General features: G+C 50.7%; 1 protein-coding gene across 8 annotated transcripts in view; it reads right to left on the bottom strand.

The window, feature by feature from the left end:
- RASSF2 (Ras association domain family member 2) overlaps positions 1-9,092 on the bottom strand; it is a 45,258-nt gene extending 36,166 nt beyond the window's left edge. The window contains exons 1-3 of one of the 8 annotated variants that reach the window (XM_032295501.1): positions 8,792-8,891; positions 7,545-7,628; positions 6,881-7,092 (exon numbers count right to left, since the gene is read on the bottom strand). The gene's annotated coding sequence lies outside the window, so the exon portion shown is untranslated. Of the gene's footprint in view, positions 1-956; positions 969-6,880; positions 7,093-7,544; positions 8,416-8,549; positions 8,718-8,791; positions 8,892-9,073 lie in introns of those variants that run through there. The other 7 variants (XM_032295499.1, XM_032295496.1, XM_032295500.1 and 4 more) reach the window with 7 other exon arrangements.
- Between the last annotated feature and the right edge of the window lie 3,675 nt (positions 9,093-12,767).

The following is a 12,767-nucleotide window of genomic DNA, read 5'->3' as shown; positions in this document are numbered from 1 at the left end:
ACAGGATTTAAGTGGAGCCCTCGTCCCACAGGGAGGCCACCCTTCAGGGAGGGCCCAAGGCCTGTGTCCCCAAGTGCTCCCCACTCGCCCATCTGAGGGCTCATCTCCTAGCTGTGCAGAGACAGAGACAGACTGATCCGGGCAGGTAAGGAGGGGCTGCCTCCGGGTCCCCTGTTTCCTACAAGCTCAGGTTTCTTTGGTAGCCACACTTCCTGTTTACTGAGTGGTTTCCAAGTCACAGGCCACTCTGAGACTCATTTCTGACTTCACATCCCCTTCCTCAAGGGAACCCCAGCATTCTTCCTTTTTTGGTGCTATAGGCTGAGACTCTGAGCTCTGTGTGCAGAGATCTTGGGGTTTCCTCTACTCACCACCTGGGGCCAGGACTAAAAACCCAAAAGCTAGGAACGCTGGCCTCCTCTACCCCCAGACCTCGACAGGTTCCTTGGACTTGAAAAGCAGTGAGTGGGAAGGGTAAAGGAAGCATTGGGTGTGTCCAGAGCCCTGGGGTGGGGAGCAGCCACTGCGGCCCATCTGACATCCACCCTCGTTTAGCCTCGAGTTAACGCACTCACAACGTGTGTGGGGAAAGTCCCTGCTCACAGCAGATCTCAGGCCCCTCCTAGTGCCAGGAGAGATGGCACATCGGGGGGTTTCCAGACAGACCATTTCCAGGGGAAGTCTGCCACTGTAGCACATTCACACCGTCCTCTGTCTGCCCTGCGTCCAGCTGACCAGGAAAGGAAAGTCAGCCCTGTGAAAAGCAGAACTGCTCCTCCACATGGCCCGCAGAGGCAGCTCTGTCAAATTTCTGTATACCCCCATGACTGCCTAAGATGAAGAGGGCAGCCGCCCACTGGGCAGGGCCAGGTGAAGAGACCCTGAGCGCCCTCCCAGACCCACGCGCTCACCAACTCACCGGAGGAGCCACGGGCGTTTCAGGGAACTCATCTAACAAGGAACTTACAGCATTTGCCTCAAAGCAAATGTCCCAGAGAAAAGTCACCTGACTCACTCCTGTGACCCCTGAATAGAGTTATGTGACCTGGTTTCCCAGTTCCAGGTCCCACAGCTTCCAGAGCTGACCGGAGGGCATACTCTGCCTCATCAGCTCCCCAGCCTGTGGCACCATGGCCCCAACTGGCCGCATGAGAGCCATCCTTGCCCCAAATGTCTGTGTGATCAGCTGTAAGACCTGCGTGGCACTTTAAGAAGGGGCACGGATTATCCGAGGCTACTAACCCATCTCCCCAGAGTACCTGAGGCCTCGTGGACCCCACTAGCTAAAGTCCCTGCACCCCATGCCACACTACAGACAAAACATTCAACAGCCAGCGCCACAGCCACTGGGATGGGTATCAGTAAGGCAAGGGTTTGGCACACACAGGATGCTTGAAATAGAAAGGCAGAGACAGTAAGTAGTTACCAGGAGCTGGAAGGAGAAAGGAACGAGGGAGTTATTGTTTAGTGGGTACAGAGTTTCTGTTTGGAATGATGAAAAAGTTCTGAACACGGATAATGGTGATGGGTTATGCAACATTGTGAACGGAGTTAATGCCATTAATTTGTACACATGGAAATGCTTAAGAGGGTAAATATTACGGTATGCATATTTTACCACAATAAAAAATAAAAATAAATTATTGTGAAAAAAGATGAAGATCAAAATCTCCCCAAACTCCACCACCCAGAGTTAATCACTATTAATATTCTACCATACATCCTTCCGGATGCTAATATAAAATGGGTGATATATTTTGCAGAAATAGCACACAGTTTGGTAACCTGCTTCTTAAAAATATATCGTATTCTGGTGGCTCACGCCTGTAAATCCCATCATTTTGTAAGGCTGAGGCGGGTGGATCACCTGAGATCAGGAGTTCGAAACCAGCCTGGCAACATGGTGAAACCCCGTCTCTACTAAAAATACAAAAAATTAGCCGGGCATCGTGGCGCATGCCTGTAACCCCAGATACTTAGGAGGCTGAGGCAGGAGAATTGCTTGAACCTGGGAGGCAAAGGTTGCAGTGAGCTGAGATCACACCATTGCACTCCAGCCCGGGAAACAAGAGTGAAACTCCATCTCAAAAAAAAAAAAATCATATTCCATGTTAATAGCTACACATCTACAGCCTATATTTTTGTAGCCACATGGTATTTCAAAGTAGAGATATACCATGGTTAACTAATTTATGACTAGTTATAAATTAGTTATAACTAGTTGGCCATTTGGTCTCCATTTGTCACTATGGAGTGTTGTTATTATAAATAATGCCGCAAGGGACATCCCCACACACATATTTTTCTGCATTTATCCAATTACATCCCTAGGGGAAGAATTCCTATGGGTGGAGCTGCTGAGTCAGGGACTTATTTGGGAGGGTTGTCAACAGAGCATTAAGAGTCAAATTACACCAAGATGTTGAATTCTGTCATATAAAGGTCTCTTTCTCCACACGGACTTTCCTCCAAATCCCTGTCCAAGAGCCAGTGTTCAACATTTACCAGCACATCACTGGTCATAACTTAGGCATGCAAACCATGAGCAGACTCCACTTGGGTATCTATACCATTGAACAGTGATTCAGAAAGGAAGGATGGTCCCTTCCATAAGAAACCAGTCCTGGCAAGGCACGGTAGCTCACGCCTGTAATCCCAGCACTTTGGGAGGCCGAGGTGGGTGGATAACAAGGTCAAGAGATTGAGATCACCCTGGCCAACATGGGGAAACCCCATCTCTACTTAAAATACAAAAATTAGCTGTGTGTGGTGGTGCGCGCCTGTAATCCCAGCTACTCGGGAGGCTTAGGCAGGAGAATCACTTGAACCCAGGAGTCAGAGGTTGCAGTGAGCCAAGATCATGCCATTGCACACCAGCCTGGGTGATAGAGTCTCTGTCTCAAAAAAAAAAGAAAAAAGAAAAAGAAACCAGTCCCTCCCTCCCCACCTCCCCAGGCATCGTCTGCAGACACACCATGCCTGAACCCTGAAACTGATACACAAGATAGGCAGAATTATACTGGGTTAATGTCCACTGAATTCTCAGCAGGAAAGGCTCTAGGATGGCCCCGTGCTGGGTGTCCCATGGTGGGCACCACAAGTGTAGTCTGCATGAAAGGCTTTTGACGTTATAAGTTTTGTTCTTGTATAGACAGAGGGACAAGGCAATGACTCTTCTGAAAGAGACCAAGGGTGAGAAGGGACATGTGGAATCATTTAATCCCTTGCCTTGGAGATGGGGAAACCAGAAAGACTCAAAGCATAAACATTTCAATAATCATTAGCCAGGTGCCGTGGCTCATGCCTGTAACCTCAGCATTTTGGGAGGCTGAGGTGGGTGGATCACTTGAGGTCAGGAGTTCAAGACCAGCCTGGCCAACATGGTGAAACCCCATCTCTACTAAATATACAGAAAATTAGTATGCCTACAATCCCAGCTACCTGGGAGGCTGAGGCAGGAGAGTCGCTTCAACTTGGGAGGTGGAGGTTGTAGTGAGCCAAGATCGCACCATTGCACTCCAGCCTGGGAAACAGAGTGAGACTCTACCTCAAAAAAACAATCATAATCATAACCATTAAATGCACCCCAGAAGTGTCTCACATGCGATGATTCAACCGGTTCAGGGGAGCACTTTAACATATCCCATGTCTTGGACACCTAGTACAAGTCTTACCTTCCCCCAGCCATGTACAGAATTGGAAATTGAAGTCACTGGGGTCACATGCTGACTCAGTCATGGTCAGATGTGTGCTGGGGCAGCTCCCACTGGCTCTCAAGGGCCAATGATGCACCACTCTTCCCAACAGTGTTCACTGACACCATGTTGTCAGAGTAAAGTCGGATATAGTGGGAATATTTATTTTTATTTATATCGCATAAAATGGAAAACATCACAAACCCCCTTCCAGGAGCCAAGTGCTAAGCATTTACCAGCACATCACTGGTCACAACCCAGCAATGTAAAGCAGGTGACCTTAGTTCCCTCACCTAACCTAAGAGCAGCCTCTCTCTCCAAAGCACGGTGACCCTCGACATTCCACCAGAATACACACTCTCAATCCGTCCTAGCCTGCTTCTAGCCAGCAAATGGTTTTCTATATGCTTGCTGTGTGCCAGGCCTGAGCACATATGATAGCTCATTTGACCCTCACAATATTGCTGTGAGATAGTTACTGTAATTTCATCTTATGGTTATATTTTATTATAATATATAGTTATAATAGTTATCATTTCATCTTACAGTTGGAGAAACTGAGACTTTTAATGACTTTTCACTGCAGGTTTAAGCCTGTCATAGGTTGGTTTCCCCCAAAAGTAGATCCTGAGATAAGAATTCAAGTTCCTGCCAGGCGCGGTGGCTCACGCCTGTAATCCCAGCACTTTGGGAGGCCGAGGCGGGTGGATCACGAGGTCAAGAGATCGAGACCATCCTGGTCAACATGGTGAAACCCCGTCTCTACTAAAAATACTAAACATTAGCTGGGCATGGTGGCGCATGCCTGTAATCCCAGCTACTCAGGAGGTTGTGGCAGGAGAATTGCCTGAACCCAGGAGGCGGAGGTTGTGGTGAGCCGAGATTACGCCATTGCACTCCAGCCTGGGTGACAAGAGTGAAACTCCATCTCAAAAAAAAAAAAGAATTCAAGTTCAAGTACAAAGCAGGGTGGGGGGAGTGTGAAGAGGAAGGGGGAAAGTTAACACTATGAGCCATCGGGATTCAGTCCTGCAAGGGAACTCTTAGAGACAGCACAGAACGTGCCTTAAACTTATCCCAACAGAGAGGCTTCCTTTAGAGGAAGCTGGAGTATTTGCACACTTTCTCCCATCAGTCATTGGTTGAGCAGTGGAACATGGGCAGGAGGCTGACAGTATCTGTTACGTTGCCCTGTACCCCACAGCTAGGAAATGGTAAGATGCAATTCAAACTCCAAATCCAATACTCTTTTCATGACATGTATAAAAATGAGTAGTTAATCACACTTCGCTGAATGCCAACTACAGTTGAAGCACCACGCTGATCAAGGAAATCTAAATCACTTTCCCAAATCACTTTAGGCTGACATGTTCAAAGAAAGCACAAGTATCTCTCTGCCAGTTTTCACCAACTGAAGGAACAGGAAAAGCCCTTGGAAGTCACTGTGCCCGCTCCACAGGAATGGATGAGAGGACCCTCTCTGGTTCCGCCACAGCTGCCTTGGCAGCAGTTCCCCAGCCCCAAGTTGTCACCACAAACAGCTGCATCAACCTGTGATGACAGGCTTTAGAGTCTTCCATCCCAGAAATGATCAAAAGTGACCCACTGGCTGCCCAGCCTGAGTCAGACGAAGTGCCACTCTCCTTCCCTGGTGCCTCCTGCCACATTCATCAATCCCCACTTCACATGGCCACGTGGTCCACAGGAACGCACAAGCAGACCAATTCAATGAAACCAGCAGTGAGACCTGGGGGAGCTCACCCCAACTTGAAGACTTTTAAAAATTCTTCTGGGCCAGGCACAGTGGCTCACACCTGTAATCCTAGCACTCTGGGTGGCTGAGGTGTTTGAGACCAGCCTGGGCAACATAGCGAGACTTGATCTCTATTAAAAAAATAATAAATTAGCTGAGTATGGTGGCATACGCCTGTGGTCCCAGCTACTCAAGACGCTGAGGGGGGAGGATGGCTTGGGCCTGGGAGGTCGAGGCTGCAGTGAGCCATGATTGCACCACTGCACTCCAGCCTGGGTGACAGAGAGAGACTCTATGTCAAAAAATAATAATAAATACAAATAAAAAATAAAAATTCTTCTTGGAGTCAGGGAGGTGTTGAAATAGGACAGTGCGTCATTGGAATAAAAACTGGACCATATTGTGAAGAGTGTTAGGGAGGTGGCAGCAGGGACTGCTACTCTCGCTTTGCAAATCCAGCTGGGGCAGCTCTCAGCCACTACCGATTGAATATAGAGGCTGAACATCTTGTTCTATTCCAAGCACACTACTGAGACCTGCCCTGTGTCTCACTCTGGCGGGGAGGAGGAGATGAGCCCCGGGACTGCTCTTGGAGGTCACCCAGTCCATCTCCCAGCCTCTCCGTGGGACTCTCTGGCAACTTGACCCTGCCTCTCTGCCCCCACCTCCCACTTAGTAAGGACACTTCCTGCCAAAATGTCCTAAAGACAGCTGAAAGCAATAATCAGGCCCAGGTTCTTTTGTGTTTTGATGACAGGTCCCCTTTCTGGCAAGCAGCGCCGTCCAGCCCTCTGAGGCAGCAGATGCACGCCCTGGGCACCTCTCCAGCTGACTCGCTCAGCCATTCCTAAGCAGCTCACACGTGGAATGCAGACATGGAGCCTGGCTCTGGGACACCAGGAAGTAGACCCAGAAGTAAAAGCAAACTCAGTGAGTAACTGGGATGTCTCAGGTGGGCCAGAGCATCCAAAGGACTGAAAACAAGGTATAGGGTTGTCCGCCACACCAACTGACCCCTAAGATGGCACAAGCTGATGAGAAGACCTGACCCTCCAAACAGAAGTCATGTGGAGACACAGAGAGATGGGCTGTGGAGTGCCAGGGATAGAGTGGGCCACGCTCAGGAAAGTGGGGATGATGCTGGCTGGAGATACAGCAGGTGCAGGCGCAGGCCCACTTGGCCAGATGCAGAGGGCACTGGCCTGTTCCCCTTCCCCTAGAAGAAGGCATGAAAAGGGACCTCAGATCCCTGGTCTCCTCTCAGCCAGCCTCTTCAAAGGGGCCATGATCATTCTAACTCAATTTCAACAGCATAGAAACAAGGGGAGTGGAGTACTTGGGATATGTCTAGGCTGTACCCCAAGGCTTATCATGTGTCTCCCAGATATTCCACCTCTGCTCTTCCATCTGCTGAAGGAGAAGCGGGATTCACCTTGCAGCTTCCCCAACACAGGGAATCCCTAGCTGTACCAGTCCATGCTCCAGGTGCCCAGGCAGGCTGCATGCTATGCCTCCATCTTCCAGGGCAAGAACTCCTGCTCTTTTCAAAACTACCACCCTCTCCAAGCTTAGCCACCATTTAAGGCCCTCTTCTACCCCTGTGAGGCCTGCTGGACTTCCACAGCCCCGAGGCATTAGGCTCACCTGTCCAGAGGAGAAAACACAGCTACTGCCCACCCCCAATGCCTCAGGGTCTCTGATCCCAAATGGCCACCATCCAAGTAGATGCCACACTGTGTCCCTGGGACATTACATTTGAATGCAAGTGTTTTGGTTTTTAAAAAATTAACTCTCCTCAAACAACCCAATATATCTTCTCCATGCCAGGTTTCTTTAATTGTTCAGACCACCTGCAGAAAAACTGCCTAGTAAATAAATGTGGATTTGTTAGTAAAATAAGCCTAGCTATAGATTCCTCATCCAGATGTTCCAGAAAGAAGGCCCCTGGCTCTGTCTTCCCGGCTGTTTAAAAGAATGATTGTTTCTAATTCTTTCCTCCCATTGTACTAAAATCAGCTGTGGCAGTAACCGGGTCCCCCTCCAGGACAAATTGCTGTTTGTCAGCTGATTGGTTCACACATTCATTCATCACTTACAAGGCACTTACTGTAACCCCAGCCAGTGTAGACACCGCCTCTGCTCTTCCGAAAAACACGTTCTAGGCGCGGGATTCCAGACACCTGGGAAATAGAGTGCATGCAGCGTTGAGAGGCCTCGCACTCGGCTTCTCCTGTCACTGAGGCACAGAGGTGCTGTGGACAGCCCAGGACCCACGCAGCGCCACAGAGGTGAAACAGAACCCTCGGTCTCCCCGTGAGGCCACCGGCACTCTCTGCTGTCCCCAGAGTTCTCTGAGTTAGAGCTGAATGCAAAGTAAGCGCGCGAAATGCAGAAGTAGCCGGAGCCGCCCACAGCACCTGCCTCGCTCTCCGGGCGAGAGAGGACGCCAGGCGGAGGTCCCGGCGACCTGCGGCACTAGCGCCTAAGGATGGCGGGGAGACCGCAAAGGGGAAGTGCCCGGAGGGCCAAGGGCCCCCAAGCACCTTGCGTCCTTCCGAAGCGCGCCGCCTCCCCGCGCCGGGGACTGGGACCCGCCTCTGGGGAATCCGCCTAGAAGACGGCAGCGGATTGGGGTTCGGCACTCTCCGGGGCTGTCAGGCCCTCCCCAGCCCTGCACCTGCCACGCCGCCCCACCTCACCAGGAAGTCTCAGAGACCCCGAGGATGGGGTGAGAGCGCCTTCCCATCGCGTGCGCGAAAAGAAGGAAGGACGCCCCCAGGGGTCCGAGAAGGAGGACTAGCTCCAAGCCACAACTTTCTTAGGACGGACCGTAGGCCGGCTGGGGCTCCGCGCCTACCCGGCCCTGGGCGGGGGAGGTCCGCGCGCCCCGGGAGCCCGGCGGCTGGGGGAGGAAAGAGGCGACAAGAGGTAGGCGAGGACTAAAGCGCTGACCCGGCAGGGGTAGGGGCCATCGTGGGAAAACTTTCGGGAGGGTGAAAAGAGAACGGCCCGAGCCCTGCACCTTGAGCCAGGCATGCCGCGCCAGTGCCTGGCTCTCAGCGCCCCGCGCCCGCGCCCGCGCCCGGCTCCCCGCTCCTTGCCTGCACCCCCGGCCAGCTGCGTCGCGCGCGCCGCCGGAACCGTGGAGTTGGAAAGTGGGGGGCGCCGCGGCGGGGGGGGCTGCTCCAGCTGCGCCTCGGCCAGCGATCGGTGGGCTGGACTCAAATCCAGCCAGGCTGGGCAGGCGGTGGCAGCGCGATTGGGGACCGGGCGCCCCGCCCTCCTCGCTCCCCGATTCCCTCCTCTCCCTCCCTCCCGCGCCTTGGCCTTTTTCAGCCCCTACCGGGTCTGCTAGTCCGCTGTCCCTTCCTTTCTCTCGCTCCTCTTATCACTCCCCACCCCTCCGCCTGGCCTTCGCCTTTCTTGCTCCCCTTGTCTCCCGCCCCCTCCTCTTCTCCCCTCCCCTCTAGGGGCGGAGCTTCTCCCCTCCCTCCCAGACAATGCTGTGGCTGCGTCCCCTTCCCCGCCAGCTCGTCTAGGCTCCAGCAGCCAGCGATTCTTCCAGGCTGAAGGTGGGGAGGGGGTGGGAGTGCAGGGTTGGGGAGGATGAGCTGGCTCCCCTCACCTCCTTGCTGCTGCCCTCTCCGAGCGGGATGGAGACTTGCCCCAAGCTCCTTGGTTCACCCGGCGCTGTGACAGCCACTCCCAGGGAACAGTCACGCTGCCCCACCAAGCCCACCTCCTGCGGCCGGGATTCCTCAGGCAGAGGCTGTGGGATTTTTTTTTTCTAACACCCAGCTTATTCCCAAAAGGGTTTCAGCCGGGCAGGGGCTAAACAGGCCCCTTCGACTTAGTGGGCCAGCCAGACGTGACAGGAATGCCAAGGAGGCCAAGCTTCTTTGTCCATTTCTCACCTCCCGCTTTTCCATCCCTGGACCTCCTGGCGCCCTCAGCACACAGGAGGCCCTCGAACAGCCCGGCTAAGGGTTCCCTATCTGCTCAGAGCTCTCCCTCCACGTGCCTACCCCCAACCCTGCAGAGTTAGCCGGCCAAAGGGGAAAGGAGCCTCAGGCCAACCCCCAAGATACAGCCAGACCAGCTCATCCAGCTTGGAAGCCAAGCATTCTTTACTAAATTCATTGTTTGGATCTTGGTATGTGTCTCCCTTAGAAACAATGTTATAAATGGTGATCTGCTTCCAGGCTGGCCACAAAACTCTGTTGAACCCAAAATGCAGCTGTAGGGTGGTGCTGAGAACTGTGTCAGCTACCCTGAAAAAGGAGGCCACTGATAAGCTTTATTTATAGAAAAAATGTTTGAGAAAAATGTATATATCTTCTGGCTCTTTCTTCTTGATCTATAAACACTATAAATTAAATAAGTTACAGCTTTCCCATGAAGTTTCTCCATCTGGAACCACTACTCTGTTAGTTAAGCTTCTTTCCTTGGCGGGTAATAGAAATAACCTTAGGGAAATGTACTTATGGATGCAGTGATTTGTCGATAATCTAATCTCAGTGTCAGAACTTCTTGGAGAGCTCAGTAAGAGGCAAATCTAGAGCCTAAAGGGCTTCCAGTAACCCAGAAAGTCTTCTCTGAGGGGTTCCTTCTTGTCTTTCATCACAGACTGGCCCTCCCTGCACCCCCCGACACATAATGAAGGGTGGCCATGGCTTCTATCACTGGGGCTTGGAGCTCTGCTGCTCAGGAAAGCAGCCAGATGCTGCTAGAATCCCTTAATCTCTAATCTAATCTCCCAAAAAAGCAGCTCACTGTTCTGTGACTGTATAGCTACTGATAAACTCAGGTTGTCCAAACTGGGCTGCCAGAAATCCTGAACCTAGGCTCTATTTAAAACCAAACCCATTCCTTTTGTTTTTGTTTTGCTTTCTAATTTTGAGATGGGGGTCTCACTCTGTCACCCAGGCTGGAGTGCAGTGGCGTGATCATAGCTCACTGCAGCCTCAATCTCCTGGGCTCAGGAGATCCTCCTGCCTTAGCCTCCCGATTAGCTGGGACTACAGGCATGTGCCACCATGCCAGGCTAATTTTTGTATTTTTTTTTGAGATGGGGTCTCACTATGTTGCCCAGGCTAGTCTCAAACTCCTGGCCTCAAGCAATCCTCCCCATCGGCCTTCCAAAGTGCTGGAATTACAAGCATAAGCCATCTTGCCAAGCCCTGAACTCATTTCTCTCTACTTAGATTCTCCATCTTGGTGAATAAATTGATTCATTGATTGATGGATTCATTTATGCAAGATACCAGAAAATAATTTTTCATTCATCGATTTCCCCATACCAAAGCCACAGGAGAGAAAGGAATAGCCCTTCATCCTTCAAGGCAGAATAGGGCAACACATCAGAACAGGAATATTTTGCATATATTAAACTAGTAATTAAAGTCTACCCTTAAATCATGTTTTCTTATATTCTTCTACCACCAGAGGCCAGACCAGGAGACTCATGGCCCAGGAAGCATCAGGTAAGTATTGTCTAGAATTGTCTAAAATTCTCCAATAGAAATTCAACTCATGGCTGGGCACGGTAGCTCACGCCTGTAATCCTAACACTTTGGGAGGCCAAGGCAGGCAGACCACCTGAGGCCAGGAGTTTGAGACCAGTTTGGCCAACATGGTGAAACCCCATCTCTACTAAAAATACAAAAGAAATGCAACTCACCAGGTGCAGTGGCTCATGCCTGTAATCCCAGCACTTTGGGAGGCCAAGGCGGGCAGATCACAAGGCCAGGAGTTTGAGACCAGCCTGAACAACATGGTAAAACCCTGTCTCCACTGGAAACAAAAATTAGCTGGGCGTGGTAGCGTGCACCTGTAATCCTAACTACTCAGGAGGCTGAGGCAGGAGAATCGCTTGAACCTGGGAGGCAGAGGTTGCAATGAGCCGAGATCACGCCACGGCACTCCAGCCTGGGCGACAGAGTGAGACTTGGTCTCAAAGAAAAAAAAAGAAAGAAACATAACTCAAGCCACAGGTGCAATTTTAAACTTTCTAGCAGCCACACTAAAAATGGTAAAAAGAAACAGGTGAGATTAATTTTCATGATATATTTTATTTAACTTGATATATTACAAATACCATCATTTCAACATGTAATTAATATACAGAAATTATCTGTGAGATATTTGACATTCTGTTTTCATACTAAGGCTGAAATCCAGTGTGTTTTTTTTGCTTCAGGACATCTCAATCTGGACATTAAATTTTCATCAAAAATATTGATCTGAATTCAGATTTTGTAACACTTGCAGTTGAAAAAGTAGATTCACACACCCAGCTGGTTCCAAACATACTTAAATGTTACCAATAACTGAACGGAGGATCGTTGTATACATTTTCATTTTAATTAATGATGAATAAATAAACTTAAAATTCAGTTCCTCAGGGGCATTTGCCATATTGCAAGTAAGTGTTCAATAGCCACATGTGACCAGTGGCTACCAGATTGGGACAGCACAGGTTTACAGGACAAGGAGGCCACTGATGAGCTTGGAGTCTCAAAGCTAAGTTTTTTTTTTACTTAGCAAAACAGTAGTGGGAATGACAAACATGGCCAGAGAGAGTAAAGGAGCGTCTACATTTCTTTGTCTCCCCCTGTGACATCTGGAGAGGCAGACCTTGCTACTAGATCAGAGTTCTGTGTGGCTTGGGAGAAGGAGGCTGTACAGAGAACTGGGAAGCCCCAAGCCCTCTCCTCAGTTCCCAGTGGATTCTGGGAAAGTCCAGGATGCTGCAGCTCCCTGATTTGTGACCTTTGACCTTAGAGCAGGGGTATGTTGGTGAGTTAAGTGGAGTTCTGGGGATAGAATCAAAGATTACAGACTGGGCGGGGGTGGCTCACACCTGTAATCCCAGCACTTTGGAAGGTGGAGGCAGGTGGATCACCAGAGATCAGGCGTCAGAGACCAGGCTGGCCAACATAGAGAAACCCTATCTCTACTAAAACTACGAAAATTAGCTAGGCATGGTGGCGTGCCTGTAATTCCAATTACTTGAGAGGTCTGAGGCAGGAGAACTGCTTGAACCTGGGAGGTGGAGGTTGCTGTGGCAGCCACTGCACTCCAGCCTGGGCAACAGAAAAAGCCTCCATCTCAAAAAAAAAGAAGGGAAGGGAGGGGAGGGGAAGGGAGGGGAAGGGAGGAGAGGGGAGAAAGACAGGAACCTAGAAAGACAGGAGCAAAGGGAGGAAGGAAGGAGGGAGGGAGGCAGGGAGGGAGGGAGGGAGGGAGAGAAGGAAGGAAGGAAGGAAGGAAGGAAGGAAGGAAGGAGGGAGGGAGGGAGGGAGGGAGGGAGGGAGGGA

Source organism: Sapajus apella, unplaced genomic scaffold (assembly GCF_009761245.1).
Source record: "Sapajus apella isolate SASKATOON/1434 unplaced genomic scaffold, GSC_monkey_1.0 scaffold33, whole genome shotgun sequence".
NCBI lineage: Eukaryota > Metazoa > Chordata > Mammalia > Primates > Cebidae > Sapajus > Sapajus apella.
This window is presented reverse-complemented; position numbering and strand designations above follow the sequence as displayed.